Here is a 17,384-nt window from a genome sequence, read left to right on the forward strand (position 1 = left end):
AAGGGCTAATTATATTTATCAAGTGAATTAAATCCATCCAGTTTGGACTAACCACATATTCCCTGGCCATTCTTTCCTTCCTTCCTAACACTGAGGTAACAAGAAAGCAAGATATAGGCAAATTGATTCTGGTTAATAACTTCATAGTTTAAATTTTTCTGACCTAGAAATCAGCTTCTGCACAGAATTTACGACTCAGCTGTGCAGATATTTCATTAGCTAAAACACACTGTATATTTAAAAATTCTATGGAATGAGACAGTCAAGGACACATGGGTATTAGGATTTATCCTTTTCCAGAATAATGGCTCAGGAAATGTCCACCATGGAGTGGCAGTAACTGGAAACTGATCAGTCTGAGAGTTAAAAAAGAAATGTCAATGATTCTGACTTCATCATGAGAGAGAAGTGATGTTTGGAAAACCAAAATGAAACAAAAATGAGGAATGTGAATCCTGTAATGAGAATTAATGATAAAAAGCAGTTATTTAATAATATACAATACACCTTCAATTAGTGCAGATAACGGATGTGTATACACTTTCTTCTTAAGTGGTGGTTTAAAATAACACAAAAGTTGGTAATCCAGTACAATTTTGGAAGACAGTGAAATCTATAGGGTGTCTATTCAAATTGTAAGTGCTTTTCCTTACTCCTATTTTCACAGTGTTCCTTTAAATATCAGTGTTTATTTTTTTGAGGCAGAGTCTCACCTGTAGCTCAGGCTGGAGTCGTGGCACGATTTCAGCTCACTGCAACCTCTGCCTCTTGGGGTTCAAGCAATTCTCGTGCCTTGGCCTCCCAAGTAGCTGGGATTACAGGCATGTGACACCATGCCCAGCTAATTTTTTTTCTGTAGTTTTAGTAGATATGGGGTTTCACCATGTTGGCCAGGCTTGTTTTCAACTCTTGGCCTCAAGTGATCAATCCACCTTGGTCTCCCAAAGTGCTGGTAATGCAGGTGTGAGCCGCCGCACCCGGTCTAAGTGTCTATGTTTCTAATAGATTATAAGCATTATTTTACTTATAAAATGATTTGAAAACATGTTACTAATACTTTTGAAATGCAGAGCAAGCCACACATTCTCAAAGCAAGAATTCTGTGCTCTTTTTTTCTCAAATTGCTTTCCATGCTTTCCATGCTTGACCAAAGGGTAGGAATTTGATAGGGAAAGAGGAGCAAGAACAGGTTTAATGGGGAAATAATGTGAGCAGCTGCTACATTAGTAAAATCTCTCATCCCCAGGTTCCTAATCACAACCCCCAGCAAAGCTTTTAAAAGATGTAAACCTCCTAGGATCCTGAATGGAAGTTCTCTGCATCTTTAAACTGCTCCTTGAGTAATTCTGATGGACATCTTTAGTTGGACTTACTACAAACTTGAGCTGAATTCATGATCCAAAGTCAGGAATTTTTGTTTATTTTGTTTACCATTCCCTAATCAGCTCTCAGATCAATGTCTGACAGATAGTGGGTGCGCAATAAATATTTATGTAATGAATCATATTTATTGAGTTCCTTGATAAGAAAATAATACTAGAAATCAGTTTACTTATATGTGGGAAAAATAAAATAATTTATATTTTTGCATGATAAAAGTGCTAATTTTGATTTTTCTTGTAATTTCTTTAATTATTTGTCAAACTTAGACAAATATCTTGTTAATGGATTGAAATAGAGCAACAGGCTGGGTGTGGTGGCTCATGCCTGTAATCCCCTCACTCTGGGAGGCTGAGGTGGGAGGATCACGAGGTCAAGAGATCAAGACCATCCTGGCCAATATGGTGAAACCCAGTCTCTACTAAAAATGCAAAAATTAGCTGGGCTTGGTGGCAAGCACCTGTAGTCCCAGCTACTCGGGAGACTGAGGCAAGAGAATCACTTGAACCCAGGGGGCAGAGGTTGCAGTGAGCCAAGATCATGCCACTGCACTCCAGCCTGGTAACAGAGTGAGACTCTGTCTCAAAAAATAAAAATAAAAATAAATAAAAATAAAAAAAAGAAATAGAGTAATAAAGGCAAATATCTGGTAAGGCTTTTAAGTCTGAGAAGGCAAACAGACAAAAGAAATCCCCTTATTTAAATATATTTTTTTGATCCTTCAGACTTATACCTATATCCTGACCAGGGATGAGACAGAATGAGAGTTGATATTTGTTAATGAGATAAATAAATCTTCATAATAGTATTTTAAGCTTCCTATGAGATATAATATTCATATAACCCTTCAACCTGTCTATGTATATTTTGCTTTACACACACATCAAGTATGTCTTCTCATAAGTTAAGCAGAGGTAAAATGGAAATAACAATCAATTCGGAGAAGATTTGCTTGTTCTTAGTCACATTATTTACTCTCTGAGCTTCAGTTTTTTCACTTGTCACATTATACCTGTATCACAGCGTTTTAAAAATTGAAAACTCATGTGAGAGTGCCTGGCACAGAACAAATGTGCAAGAAATATGGCTTTACACTCAGTCTCTATTAACACCAAGAAAAAGCTCATGTTTTAATCACGAAGAGTTACCTTCACAAACCTTAAGGTATACAGATGCCTGGCACCTATGGCTTGTATTTGGACAGAATGCTCCATTGGTTTTCCACAATGAAATGCTAACATTTGATCAGCATTATGTGGGTAATGTCATTGCGGGATAGAAAACTCAAGGGCATTTCTGAATTGACACTATCTTTCTTTTTCATATGTTAAATCAAAATGGGATTTAATCTAGTTCCTTTACAAGTTAAATGAAATGATTAATTACAGTGACACCTGAGGGTCCAGCCCTGTGTAAAATATATGAATATTTACATTGCAGTCACCTTTAGAAGTAGATTATAATTTTAGAAGGAAAGTTGTCAAGATAAGAAACTCCTTCAAGACAAAGCTGTTAGCCATATCATATTATGTTCTATTAAAAATTATAAGAAAAAGTAACATTAGCTGCATAAATGTCTTCTTTTGAGAAGTGTCTAATGTTACTTTTACTCATAATTTTTGATAGAGCATAATATGATATGGCTAACAGTTTTGCCTTGAAGGACTTTCTTATCTTTACAACTTTCCTTCTAAAATTATAATCTACTTCTAAAGGGTGGTTGGGGGGGTAGGGGAGGGACAGCATTAGGAGAAATACCTAATGTAGATGTCAGGTTGATGGGTGCAGCAAGCAACCATGGCATGTGTATACCTATGTAACAAACCTGTATGCTCTGCACATGTACCCCAGAACTTAAAGCATAATAATAAAAAAAGAAAAAGTAACAGTAAACAAAGGCCACTATTGGTCCCTTTGGAAATTATTTTTTGACAAGGAAAGGTACATACAGCCTTTCCATAGCTCTTGGCTTTCATACCTTGTGGCTATCACTTTCAACTTTGCTGAAAGTTGTTACGTATATGACTTAAGTTTTTCTCTTCTCCAATTTACCTTCACGATGCTGCCTTTTAGTTTTCTAAATGATGCATCTGATCACGTCACTTTCCTTCTTAAAAACCTTCAATATCTCCCATGTGGTTGCAGAACAGATACTAAATTCCTTAGCATGTCATAGAAAGACATTGGCAACCTGGCTCTCCAGTCTGTTTCTCTGACCTCATCACCACTTCCTCCCACCCCCTTTCTTGCCTCTCCATTCATGTCCTGAAATGCCACATCTGACTCCTGCCTGCCCCCTTGTCATTCCAAACCACCGCTTGCTCCATGTTCTTGCACTAAGCCAGTCCCTTTGCCTGCACTGTGTTCCTCCTCAATTTCTGCTTCTTCACCTTCTCATGCAAGGCTCAGGATCCCACCTCAATGGATCATCTCTTCATGGACAACTCCCCAGAAGTCTGTTTTTCTCTTCCCTCTCTGAGCTGCTGCAGCTTTAAACACTCAGTAGAGACTGATGACTTCCGTGGGTATTCACCAGCCTAGATGTCTTCCGGGCATCTTTCCTGACTCTTCTATCTACCTGCGAACCTCCTCAACATCTCCCCTTGGATATTCAATAGGCACTTCAAATTACAATTTCTAAAATATACCCTTCCCTCCCAACCTGTCCTCTCGTCTTCCCAGTCTCAGTAAACATCCCCTGGCTTGCTGCCCTGCCTGGCTGACCTGAGTGCTTTTTGGGAACAAGCTGTTCACACGCCGGTCTCAGGGCATGTGCACCTGCTGGCCCCTCACCTCCTCACCTGAAAAGTCCCTCCTCCACAGCCACAGGCCGCTCCCTCAACTTCTCCAGTTTGTTGCTGAACCATCACCTCTCAGTGAGGCCTTCTCTGAAATTCCGACCTAAAATGGCAATCTGCAGTTCCCCCATCACCACCCCATTCCACACACTTTCCCTTTTCGCATTTTTCCCCTAGAATATTTATCACCCACTTATACACTGTATATTTTTACATCCTTTCTGTATCCATTCCCCTGACTAGAATGTGAACTGAATAATGTCAGGAACTAGGTCACTTTTGTTCGTCTCTGAAACCTAAGGGCCTAAGAAACTAAAATATTAATAGTTCCCAAGACACAGGTGGTTCAATAAATATATGTTGAATGAAGTAGGTATTAATTTTGCCATGAAAACGGAAGTCACTGGCTGGACACAGTGGATCATACCTATAATCCCAATGCTTTGGGAGGCCTAGGTGGAAGGATTTCTTGAGGCCAAGAGTTTGAGACCAGTCTGAGCAACATAGCAAGACCCTGTCCCTACCAAAAAAACTTTAAAAAAAGTAGCTGGGCATGGTGGTGTGCACCCGTAGTCCATCCTAGCTCTTTGGAAGACTGAGGTGGGAGGATCAGTTGAGCAGGAGTTCGAGGCTGTAGTGACCTATGATCGCACCACTGCACTCCAGTCTGGGTGACAGAACGAGACCCTGCCAAAAAAAAAAAAAAAAAAAAAAAAAAAAGAAAGAAAGAAAGAAAAGAAAAAGAAAAAAAAGATCACTGAGGCAAGGAGAAACTGAGTTATTAGTTTTGACCAGCTTGAAAAAGGAGTGAAAGCTGCTGGTTAATGGTTTGGTTTGGATCTGGGCTGTAATTCACATATACTGGATCTGTGACCCCAGACATATGGCAAGTTCTTCTCCCTTGGTTTGCTTGTATGTGAAGTGGGAGAAATGAAATACTTATCTGGAAGGTTGGGTGGCATGTATGTGTAAAGTACCCACAAGAGCCCTGGCACATGTTAAGTGTTCAATCCATGTCAGCTGCTACTATTATTAGAAATAGCTCCCAGGACTCTCATGCTCAGACCACCTCCATTAACATTGCCCCACCTATATCTATTGTTCTACTATTAAGGACCATGAATTGAGCACTGTGTTAGACACTGGGAATTAACATTCAAATAAGACATGTCCCTTGTCTCAGAGAGTAGACATTAGACAATGGAGAAGACCAACAAGTAAAGTGATGAACTGAAAATATTTAAAATACAATAAAAAGCAATGATGAATGGCATTCACTGGCCCCTTGTTACTAACGTCAAAAATAATCTGCTTCCTTTGAAAACTCATTTCAATTTTGGGTTTAAGTTATAAATAAAATGAGTAGTAAAATAAAGGTATCCTCATTACCTAAACAATTGTCAGAGTTTCTATTTAAATAGAAGACATTTTTTTTTTTCCCCTGAGTAGTTTTACTTTGGGCTCCAAGTCACTGCTTCATTAAACATTATGAGCCATTGAACATATCCTGACATGATTCCCCTTACAATAAATTATAAACCTGGTAGCTGTCCAAAAAGACCTGTCTTCAGTAGATGAAGCTTAGATGGAGACAGATGTCAGTAAGTATAAGTAAAATGGAAAACAGAAATATTTTTGTGGTTTCATTTCAACTATCACGGGGTCATGGTTTCTGAGTGAATCTTGTTAGAGGTTTTTAAATGACATCAGGCTCTTGTTTTCCCAATTTTGAGACTTGCAACATGAAATTGTTATTTCTCTTATTTGCATATTTACTACTACTTAAATGAATTCCACAGAACTTAGGATGGTTGTGATAAATTAAACATGTTCCCAACTTGTTTGCTGCTCTTCCTGTTATGCAAGCCTGTTTCCTCACCCCTTGAATGGGGCTGGCGGTGTGACTTGCCTTGACCTACAGCAGGATGGGAAGAGCATGATATTTGTGACTTCAGAGGCCTGCTGCCTCTGCTCTCCCCATCTTGGACTGGCAAGACTGTCATAAGAAACCCAACTGTTTTGCTGGATTGGCCATGTAGAGGAGAATGTAAACACCCTCAGAGAGTCCTGCTAGCCACCCTAGTTGTGAATGAAATCATCTTGGGCCATCTGGCTCTGGTTGAACCTCCAGGTAACTGTGGTCACAGGAGTGACCCCAGGCCCGACCAGCAGAAGACTACTTAGCTGAGACTACCCCAAACTGAAGAAATGTGAGCAAATGGCTACTGCTTTAAGTCACTACATTTTGGTGTGGTTTGTTTTATAGCAATAGATAATAAGAGCCTTGGTACTTGATTAGATATAGGGGCCAGGGAATGAAGAGCTAGCAAGTAGAATTTCTAGCTTCAATAACTTGGTAAAACATTGGAATATGACACGCAGAGGCATCAGTGGATCAGACGGAGGAAGATGATGCAGCTGTCTTTCAGGTATATTTGGAGTATCTATGTGAAAATAAATGCCCCACTAAATATAATATATAAATATTATATATATAAATGTAAATATGTCCTTTTATTATAAAATTGACTTTGTATCAAGTTTGTCCAAAGTTATATGAACAGAGAAGGAGCAAAAAAACATATACACGCTGCAGAGATAAGGCAAGAATTGGAACGCTGTTTTTCCTGCAGTGTGAGAAGGCTCTGGTCACCACAAAGGGGGCTGAGGGGACAGTAAAGGGGGGAAGAGAATCAACAGATGAGTAGAAGCTAGAACTATGTGATGCATGGGGCTGACTTCACCTCCTGCAGACAGTGTTTGATGGATAGGTAGAAATGAGGTTGACGGACAATTTTAAAATCAGATTCGTTTTTTAAAAGAATGTCTTACTTTCTTCTAATCCACCGCAGCTCTCAGCTCTCATAATCTCTGTCCTTGTGAAGCCAAATATAGCTTCTATGTTTATACATAAATGTAAGATGTGGACTTTTTGTGTGTTTAAGTGCACAGTACATATGTATGTAGTGTGGGGGCATGTTATTAAAAAAAAAAGACTTTAGCTGATTGAATTCAACCAATATTTGACTGACTTCAGTGGTGAAATCCTTTCATTTATTTGTTCAAAGTCAAACGCCTTATGAAAAGTATATGAGGGTTGATGGGGCTTAGGACAGTCTACCCTAACATACGGCATCTTGGCATCTGAGAAAATAGCAGAAGCAGGAAGACACTCTCAGACTTCTCCTGCCCTCTTCCCCTGAAGCAGGCTATAAAACCTACAAAAGACATCCTAACCTTCCTTGAAGATGGTCATAAGACCCTCACATGAGAAATGTCCACCCTATACCTTGCAGTATCTAGGAATACCGGGAATATCCCTATCTTTGAAGACACAGGGACACAGAGAAGAATCTGAACAAACAGGCCTTGCTAAGTTCTCCCAAGTTTATTACTATTAGAGTATGCTTTTTTTTTTGTCCTCTAACCATACTTCTCCATGTGTATCTTCATCAGATCTAAACATAAAAATACCTGGGTTTACCTGCTTCTTTGAATCTCCCCTTCTGAAGGTTCCCATGTCATATAAAATTTATACAAAGTAAATGTGCATGCTTTTCTCCTGTTAATTTTTGTTATGGGAACCTTAGCCATGAACCTAACAATGGGAAAGATAGTTCTTTCCCCTCTGAGACTTAGAGAACACAGACAAAGAGTTAGGAAGACTAGTATATGAATACATCAGGAAAAAATACCAGGGGATGATGAGATTAAGCTAAGAGAATCATTCAAAAAGTACCATTGATACATGTATTTAATAGCTAAATTTAACCTTCACCCTCACCTCAGTGCATGTTTATAAAAACACCCTCCAACAGTGTGAAAGCATTCCAATTTCTCCACAGCCTCACCAGCATTTATTGTTTCCTGACTTTTTAATAATCACCCTTTTAACTGGCATGAGACAGTGTCTCATTATGGTTTTGATTTGCATTTCACTAATGACCAGTGATGATGAGCTTTTTTTCATATGTTTGTTGGCCACATAAATGTCTTCTTTTGAACACATGGACACAGGGAGCGGAACATCACACACTCAGGCCTATCAGAGGGTGAGGGGCAAGGGGAGGAGAGCATTAGGACAAATATCCAATGCATGCAGGGCTTAAGACCCAGATGATGGGTTGATAGGTACAGCAAACCACCATGGCACATGTATACCTATGTAACAAACCTGCACGTTCTGCACATGTATCCCAGAACTTGAAAAAAAAAAAAAATCCTCAATGTCAATTTCCTTGGTAGTCAGTGGTACTCAGAGCAATCTAGAACATGTTGTCAAAATTTCAGATTTCCAGCTTTGAAAATCAGTAAACAATTTTCAAAGGAAAAATAAAGAAACAATTTTTCAGAGGAAAAATAAACAATTTTTCTTCCAAATTTTAGGCAAAGAACTTCATGGTATTATTTTGAAGCAATTTCCAGTTGTTGTATTAAAAGACAATAGTTTTCTCAACTTCAGTTTTTAACTGTAAAATTCTTGGACTAGAGTATATCCTATTCCGTTGTATTATTTCTGCCTCAACAGGAAGTGGAAGGTTGTATGACAGGAAGTGACCTCGCAAGAGACACCCAAATATCTCACAGCAGGCTAACTCTTCTCTACTACACTATTCCATCATGCTCCACCCTTTTGGAATATATTCCTTCTCTATCGCTCTTCTGACTCCAAAGCTAGCACATGTATTCCATTAATGCCCAGAGAGAGATGAGGCCCCATACAAACACATATCTCCCTGGCCACCTCTCCTGTGCAAAGCATCTCATGTTCATGTCTTAAGCACTAGGACCAAGAACAAAGTCAACTGGCCTCCAGATGTGAAAGGCCCACCAGCCAGCAGAGTGCAAGAACAATCCAAATGTATCAATATCTTTAGAAAACATAGATTGCTAAAGAAAATAGACACTAAGTCTTTTGATATCATTTTCATTATTTTCCCTGAGATGACTGGGACATGCCCCATTTTTCTAGCTTCGTTTTTAAAACTAGCAAAACATTAAAAAAAAAAAAATCCTCCAGCATGTGACTGAGGCTATCTGAGCATATAATACAATGCTGAGCTCTTCAGAATAATATAATGTCCCAGCCTTATTAGCATTATAGCTGAGTTAGCCAGTTCCAAGAGTGGGTGGGAAACCTCAGTATTCACCATCTTCATTCAGTGTGGGCTCGAAAATATTCTGTGTACAATGGGAGTTTCTTACCTGAAAATGAATGTGATTTAGCTCACCTGACTAAAGTTTCAACAGCTATGCATTGTTACGGTGAAAGATTGCTGCAGTTGGCTTTGATTGGTACTGTTTTGGAAAAGAAATACTTTTGGATTTTTTTTCTTTTATAAAAAGGGCGATACAAGTGTAAGTCCTGAGCTCCTATTAATAGCCCCGGCAAGCGCAGCAGCAAAACCCAGTGCATGCCCGTTTTCAAGTGCTTCTGAAATGACAGGAGCTTTCAAACAGAACTGGGCAATGCATTTTTCCAATGCCAATGCATGCTGGTGCTGCTGTGGCCTGTCAACTACATAATATTGAAAAGCCCAACTGGGCACCTATTTGCTACAATGTTCTTGGCTGTTCTCCACCCATCATGTCCCAAGATAGAATCTGCTCAGAACAGCAAGTCTATTCTTAGGTGCTTCCTGTAGTGAGCATTAACAAAACGATTGGAATCTATGGAAACAGGTAGGGACGATGTAAGGGGAGGCAGGTGCAAAAATCTTCCAGGAGCAACCTCAGAAGAGATATTGCATGCACTATGCTTTAGCGGTGACCAAGGCTTCTACCTCAAAAACAAACCTTAAGTGAAAGTTGTCTTTTCTAGGACCATGCATAGATGGGAATAGATACAGGACTCTCTGAAACATATCTGCTATTTACACAGTATTTTTCTAAGTGAACAGAGTACACTCTACAAGCTCTCTTGAGAGAGCAGAAAAAGTGCTCAAATCATTAATTTTAAGTTTCTGCTCCCAATGCACAAGATCTGCGGAAAGAAAGTCATGGGTCTGTATAGACTGGGCTTTTGTCCCTCTCTCATTTCATTCCTCATGTTCAATCATCTATTTGACATGTTTCTAATACCAAACTGACCACATCCATCTACTCAGAACAGTCACACTTTCCTAGGGAGGGACTGTTTTCTGACTGCCCTGAAATTAATGCACTCCATTCCCCCATTTGTACATGTTTCCTGGACTCCCAAACCCTCCCTGAGCCTGGCTCTGGGATAATAATCCCCATTTGGTTGACTGGGACCATCTGCTAACCCTGCCGTTAAACTCCACTACTGACTGCAAGCTAGGGCTCTCCCGGCAGGGCATTGGTGCCCAAGTGCTGAGCAATGTACCTTCTCTCAAATCCCCTACAGAGTTGCATCCTACAGTTACACATGTCTTCAGAGCAAGAAATGAAGGGCATGGGGTTATCAGGAATGAGGACCAGGTGAGAGAAGGAACCAAAAGCTTATTACCAAAATGCAGATCCAAGGTACCATTAGAAAAAATTCAGTCACGTTGATGTTTCACTGAAAACCTGCCATAGTGGAGGAATTGTGAACTCAAACCCCATATTCGTTTTTAAAGTTGTTCTCTTAATTCTTGCTGCTAATAAAACAAATAGACAAATTAAAAAAGCTTCATTCATAGGTAATTATTTCTGTTTCTGTTGTGTTGTTGTTATTTTTGTCATTCTCATTCCCAGGTTGTTACTATAAGGAAGAACAAAAGTAGTCAATCATATTTTTTGCCAATGGTTTCTGGGTGGTTTTTATTTTTTAATTGCCCATATGTGTTCTGAAAGATCAGCTTACTTCAGTTGTTGACTCTCTGAGATCTAATCAGACATCTTAACAGATAACTTTGTAATTCATAAGTATTGTCTCCTAGGCAGGATGTCTTACGAAGAGTTTTCTGGGTAATCTATTCCTTCAAACAAATAAAAACAACACGGAGAGCAGCGTAACATGACAAATAATGCCATCCCAACTCTGGAAAACACTGCTGTACCCTAGGTCAACCCACAGTGCCCTGTCTAAGCAGCCAAGAACCAGTGATGCAAACGTGCAAGAAGAAAGTGGTTATAATTTGAGGTTGAGGAGCAGAGGATGTTGCAAAAACAAGCGAGGTCAAAGCTAAGAGTCAGGGCTTTAGTTTTGAACTATGTGCTTAGGACTTTGCTGAATGGCATTTGAAACATCTGAACACCCCTAAATGGGGTTAGTTGTGTGTTTTTGTTTTTCGTTTTTTTCTGAATTTAAATGATTGGTGGCAACCATCCCAACATTATCACACTTTCTATGACTGAGGATGGATTTAGTGGTGCGTTTTAAGTTCCATTATTAGCTCAGATTTTCTCTGGAAAATTTATTTTGTCAAAACAGATCATTGCAAAGTGGCTTTCCTCACTACTCATGGTGATAAAGGGCAATAATTGCATTGTAAAAGTTATTTGATCATTTTACTACAATGTGGGATGAAAATTCTTCTAATAAATACGCCCTAATGACTACTGGTTTTAAGTATATTTAGGCACATCATTGTAATTATTTATACTTTAGTGTAATATATTAGTGAAATAATATGCATGAAGACAATATCGATATTAAGTCACATGTACACTTACTTAGCCAGAGTTCGTTTGGGGGATAAAAAAGTCCCTTAAATGAACCAATAACAATAAACTGTTTTAAAATACTTCTGCAGTAGCAGTAATTCTATACAAATATAAATGTGTTATGTAAGTATATTCTTACATTTTCAGCAAGACTGAACTTTCATGCAAAACTAAATTAAGAGTAGAGAATCGATTTCTATGATTACCCAATGGAATATTTTAAGTGGATTTCAAGTTGCAGCCATTTTTATAGGCAAATTCTTTACAAGTTACTTAATTATACTTTATTATATATAAGAAAACAAAACATTACCAACACAATGCTGCCAGTGCAATGCCAGAAAGGTACATTGTACTGGCATCGGTGGTTATGGAACTCACATTAGCAAGGTCAGCGATTTATCTTGGAAGAATTTCAGAAGCAAAAACCTGAGATGGAGTTTCAAACCCAGGCTATAAAGCAAAATCTGTAGCACTGTATATTCATCTGAGAGTCATTAGGTTTAACATCTGATAATACATCCTGAAATAAACCCTTCATTCCCACACCAGTGTCCCCATGTATAATGCATGTGAAGAAGGTGATCATTTATTTTAAGGAAGTATTAAAGTAGAGGTGAAGGTAAATGATGTATCAAGTTTTAAATTACGTTGTTATTATATTATTATTATTTGGTTATTGGTTGTGGCTTTAACTACACCTTGTTTTTTAGCTAATAATAATCAACTATTTGTCCTCAAAGAGGCTGCTTTAAGTAAGGGATGGCAGGGAGGATTCAAATCCTGGTTCTACTGGTCTAGCTTATAGGCTTTGGGGCAGCTTCTTTCCTTTCTATACTGCCGGATCCTTAAATGACATATCTGCCTGCAATAATGAATAATATCTCCCTCATGGGACTTTGGTGAAGATTAAAGGTGTTAATATTTATGAAGCACTTTAGTTACATGTGCACATAGGGAAAGTGGAGTAGTCGATACTAACTGCTGTTATTCAGAGGGCAATATAATAACATGAGCGTGGGTTTACTTCTCCTTGCCCTTCAGACTTGAATCTTACAGGCAGTGAAGTTGGGGATCGAGTTGTCATTAATTTATTTTCCACAGTGTCTGCAGAAGGATTCCTGATTGATGAAGGGAGTGGTCAGAAAACATCATGCACGTCCATGTATCCCCAAGGAAACCCTCCTTGTGGTTTCAGCTGCTAAATTACTTTAGCGTAGCTGCTTTTCTGATGTGTTTGTGTTATTGTAAATTGTATAATAATGTAAATTTATCAGCATCTTTCGGAGCGAGGAAGATTTTTCTCCAGGTGGCACATTGTCAAGGACAAAAGAAGAAAAGAACGAATTGAACCAAAATCAACCCTCAAGAGGCAGTGATCAAATAACATACTGCAGATGGTCAGCAAAAGAAATGGGGCAGCAACTTATACCTCTAGCCAAAAATACTGCTTCATTTATTGTTTGTTGTTTTTATTCATCACTTTTATTTGATTCAAAATTAATGAATCCATATTGGGGAAAGAAAAGCTTGACAGTGGCCTGTTTTGAGAAAAACATTCAAAACGATTTCAGGATTTCAAATTTGGCTTATCATTTTAAAAGAATAAATAATAAAAGCAGGAAAAAAAACTGCCTCTCATTTAAAACTTATCGGCTACATGAAACATCTGCAGTTGCAGCAGATGGACAGTAGCAGAGGCAAGTGCTGAACACGATTATTTGGCAGCACAGGAAATGGACACAGGCAATGTGCTCCGAGTACCCTATTTATGCATCAAGCAAATCAGCATCATCTATAATGTGGGGATAGAAATGATTTGACATTTGCTTTGAAAGAAGACACATGCAGGACTACTGGGGTAATACTTCAGTCACACTGATCTCCACGAGGCTGGCATTAGAGATGTTAACCTCAGGTTACATTGATTTTACAATAAAGTTTTCTCTTTCTGACTCTGAGCAGGATATTCAGTCTATTTTCTCCCCACAAAATTGGTAAATCAAAAGTATGATAACTCTTTTCCTGTTCTAACATAACCACCTTTTTGGAGCAAATGCAAATGCCCTATATTTCAAATGAATACATGCTATGGAATAGGAAGACTTTTGAAAAATTTAAATCATGGAAAATTTCCAACATCCACAAATGTAGAGACATAACGAATTCCATCACCCAGTTTCAATAATCGTCAACATATGGCAATCTTATTTCATCTAAGTTCCCACCTACTTTTCTCCATCTTGGGTTGTTTTGAAGTAAATCCCAGATATCTCATCATTTTGTCCGCATACTCATCAGTATATGTTGCTAAAAGACACTTAAAAGAATGTATAATCACTACACCAGTATCCCAACTTAAAAAAAAATAAGAGAAATTCTCAATGCACACTTATAACATGTATCTGATTATATAATAAATGTTATAATCAGTTATTCACTGGAATTCTTCAAAACGGATAACATTTCCTTCTTCGATTTCTTGGTACAGCCTGAGGTACAACTTGCAAAGGAAAAGCAGAAAAAAAAAGCGTGATTCTTTTATTTAAGTTTTCGGAATGTTGAGTTGTGCTCTGCCCCTAGAATTCTCTAAAAGTTACCAATTTCCTTGTAGTATTATTATAAATCCATGAAATTTTAACACACTTAATGCATTCCAATTAACTGTGAATGTTGTTTCTGATTTTCAAAATGTGCCACTGGTCACTAGCGAAAGTCCTTTCAAGTTGGCGTGACCTCAGCAGTCTCTGGCTTCTTAGGTGTCTGGTGCAACAAGATACTCTACACTCATCCTGAACATTTCCTGCCCCAGACCTGGAGTCTGGCATCTCTCCAAGAAGAACTATTTCCCTTAAGTGGTAAATTACTGTTAAAAAGCTACATGCGAATGCCTGAAGTAAGTGCTCATTGCTATTAGGTGGGTTGCCTGTTATGCATGAAAGTTTTGCTTTCTGTAGCTAGGGATGGAGGTAATAGTCACATCATGGACAAAAATAACTGACCATTGATAGCGCCCTCCACATTGAGTAAAAGTGTGGAAAGGCTTCAGGGTACAATCATTACTGTCCTTTGAAAAAATTCTTAAGTAAAAATAAAATTTGGATTCGCAACATCTAGAATCAAATTTAATATGTTACATTAAGAAGCATAAGAGATGATATATTTTATATTAAATTAAATAAGGTATATAAAAGATTCAAGCAATGTCTGATTGAGAACAGATGCTTAATAGGTGGTTACTTCCTTTTCTTTTTCTTTTCCCCACCTAAGAAAAATGTAGTGAAGCCATACATAAACCAATAGTTGAGCTTACTTTAATTCAAAACTAAATTCCCTATTTCATCTTCATCTTTTAATTTTATCTCAAAATATTTTTTCTCTCAAATGAATATAAACATTCTTACAGAAGATGCTTTGTAATGAAACTAAAATACCTCTATATGCATCTCCAGAGCCTGATAGCAAAATAAACACTTATTAATAGCCTCTAGTTTATGACTACCTAACTTGATAATAACTAAATAAGTATAGTAATGAAATATTTCTCAGATGCTTACCAGATGTCAGGTATATATCTACAGATAGCCACTTGCCCACTATTAATGGAACTTTTTGCTCAATTATCTCTTGTTCATAAGTCTTTGAGACAGTGGGGGAAATCTCTGGTATCTTCATTTTGAATTTTCTCTGCATCCTTTGGAGCCTCTTCCAACTATGCATAATTTGGGGGAGCTGTCCAGATGCTGGAGCCACACCCAGTCTCCACTTTGACTCATGGCTGGTTGAGGTAGTTGGTGGATCCATTTGGGATTAGAGGGCATACAGAGGTTAATAACTCCAACAGGTGGAGAGCTCAGGGAACATTTAGTCAACCTGATTAAATGACCAAGAAATAGAAGACAAAAGGATAATGTGTTGTAACATCTTTACTGAATAAAATGGCATTTAGGCAATGGAGACATCTGGAGGGAAAACAACACTTCTAAGAATGTAAGCAATGTTAAAATATTTGATCCAGTTTTGGATAAAGTTAATCCAATTAAACAAACAAAATGAGATATTAGGTATACTTAGCTAAATGTTATGTATTTTAAAGACTTCATTTGAATCATTGAACTTCATCAGCACATGGCTAGGAGGCAGACCAAGTGCGAATCTGTGGAGTAAATCCCTCAGGCTGTGCTCCATAGGTGTGTGGCTGGGCATCTGTAGACTCAGAGATTTTTTTGAGTTAGAACTAAAATGGAAAGGTTGCTAAATAATTGTGTTTGGATCCAATTGTTTACATTTATTGTCTGTAATTTGGAACCAGAATCCCCATAGCGTAGCTTAATATGTATTTTAAAATGTAAAATGCAAGCACATATGGCTAATTACTGGTTAATTTTTTAGCTTTGGACTAACATTTCTCTGCCAAACCATGGAGGCAATGGTAAAGATTTTTCTGTTTTTGAGGAAACAATCTTAATGGCTATATATAGATCATAAATGGTTGGCAAAAGATGCATTTGAATCTAAACCAAAATTAAAATGTTTTAAATTATCTAACTGCTGCCAGATATTCAAACGGGGAAGATTTGTACTAGAAAGTGTTCACAGTTTCCATACACATTCACGCTCGCTCCACTCTACCCTCCCTCCTCTACTGTTCTCTCTCCCCTTGCGCTCTCCCTCTTCCTTTCTCTTGTTCTTGCTCACATGAAAGAAATGCATACAGATTATCACAACACTAATGGCATATAAGAATAGTGACAGAACTGATCACTGAATTCTTCGGTTATGAACAGATCATCAACTGGAATCTTCCTTAATCTCCACCTTAAATAAGACAGCGTATATTAGAACAGCCAATATCACTTGCAATATAATTCCTCTTCCTCTCTTCATCTGTTTGATGTAGATATCCTCAGGCCAGCTATGTTTTCATCCCATACCAACTGTCTGAGTGCTCTCAGTCAGACTCATGGATTCCACTGACATCCATATAGTGATGACTCCTGAATCTCATTTTAGCCTCTGCATTTTTCTTACCTAACAGAAGTGCACATTCAACTGTCTACTGGCTATCTTCATGTGATGATCCACAGCCTTTAAAGCTCCAAAATGTTATAGTAAATTTATCAACACCATCCTTCCCCAATTGTTTTCTTTTTAAATTCTCTCATTCAAAGAATGGCACCACTATCTTCCAACCACCTGAGTAAAAAACTTAAAGTTGTATTTTTTTTCTTATTCTCCTTCATCCTTTGCATTCAGTTGGCTACCAAGTCTTATAAATTCAACCTCCTTAACACTGCTGGAATCTATTTCTTCAGTTTCCTCCATTATGTTACTGCTTTAGTACAGCGTTCATCAGTGCTCTCTCAGATCATTGCAACAGAGTCCTAAATTATCTCTGTCTCTCTCTGCCTTTTTTCTCAATGCCCCCATGAACCTCTCTGCTTCTGCTAGAGTTATCTTTCTAAAATAGTTACCTTTCAAAATTTATAAAATACAAATCTTTCCGTTGCGCCCCCACTGTCAGGGCCCTGTGAAAATTGTACTGCTCTTCGTCTCCACTCCAGACTCAGCGTCCATGGTTCACTCATGCAACCT

The 17,384-nt window shown here is 38.1% G+C and overlaps 1 protein-coding gene across 15 annotated transcripts in view; it reads right to left on the reverse strand.

The window, feature by feature from the left end:
• Positions 1 to 17,384, reverse strand: part of CHRM3 (cholinergic receptor muscarinic 3) — a 516,344-nt gene that overhangs the window by 163,030 nt on the left and 335,930 nt on the right. The gene's annotated exons all lie outside the window — the stretch shown is intronic.

This window comes from Macaca fascicularis, chromosome 1 (assembly GCF_037993035.2).
Source record: "Macaca fascicularis isolate 582-1 chromosome 1, T2T-MFA8v1.1".
Classification (NCBI taxonomy): domain Eukaryota; kingdom Metazoa; phylum Chordata; class Mammalia; order Primates; family Cercopithecidae; genus Macaca; species Macaca fascicularis.